We start from the raw sequence: 591 nt of genomic DNA, 5'->3' as shown, positions 1-591 counted from the left end.
TTGACAATCCACATGGCTCTCTTTCTCTGTCTATCCCCCTTGACAATCCACATGGCTCTCTTTCTATCCCCCTTGACAATCCACATGGCTCTCTTTCTCTTTCTATCCCCCCTTGACAATCCACATGGCTCTCTTTCTATCCCCCTTGACAATCCACATGGCTCTCTTTCTATCCCCCTTGACAATCCACACGGCTCTCTGTCTATCCCCCTTGACAATCCACATGGCTCTCTTTCTCTGTCTATCCCCCTTGACAATCCACATGGCTCTCTTTCTCTGTCTATCCCCCTTGACAATCCACATGGCTCTCTTTCTCTGTCTATCCCCCTTGACAATCCACATGGCTCTCTTTCTCTTTCTATCCCCCTTGACAATCCACATGGCTCTCTTTCTATCCCCCTTGACAATCCACATGGCTCTCTTTCTCTTTCTATCCCCCTTGACAATCCACATGGCTCTCTTTCTCTGTCTATCCCCCTTGACAATCCACATGGCTCTCTTTCTATCCCCCTTGACAATCCACATAGCTCTCTTTCTCTTTCTATTCCCCTTGACAATCCACATGGCTCTCTTTCTCTGTCTATCCCCCTT

Source organism: Littorina saxatilis, linkage group LG1, assembly GCF_037325665.1.
Source record: "Littorina saxatilis isolate snail1 linkage group LG1, US_GU_Lsax_2.0, whole genome shotgun sequence".
Lineage (NCBI taxonomy): Eukaryota > Metazoa > Mollusca > Gastropoda > Littorinimorpha > Littorinidae > Littorina > Littorina saxatilis.
This window is presented reverse-complemented; position numbering follows the sequence as displayed.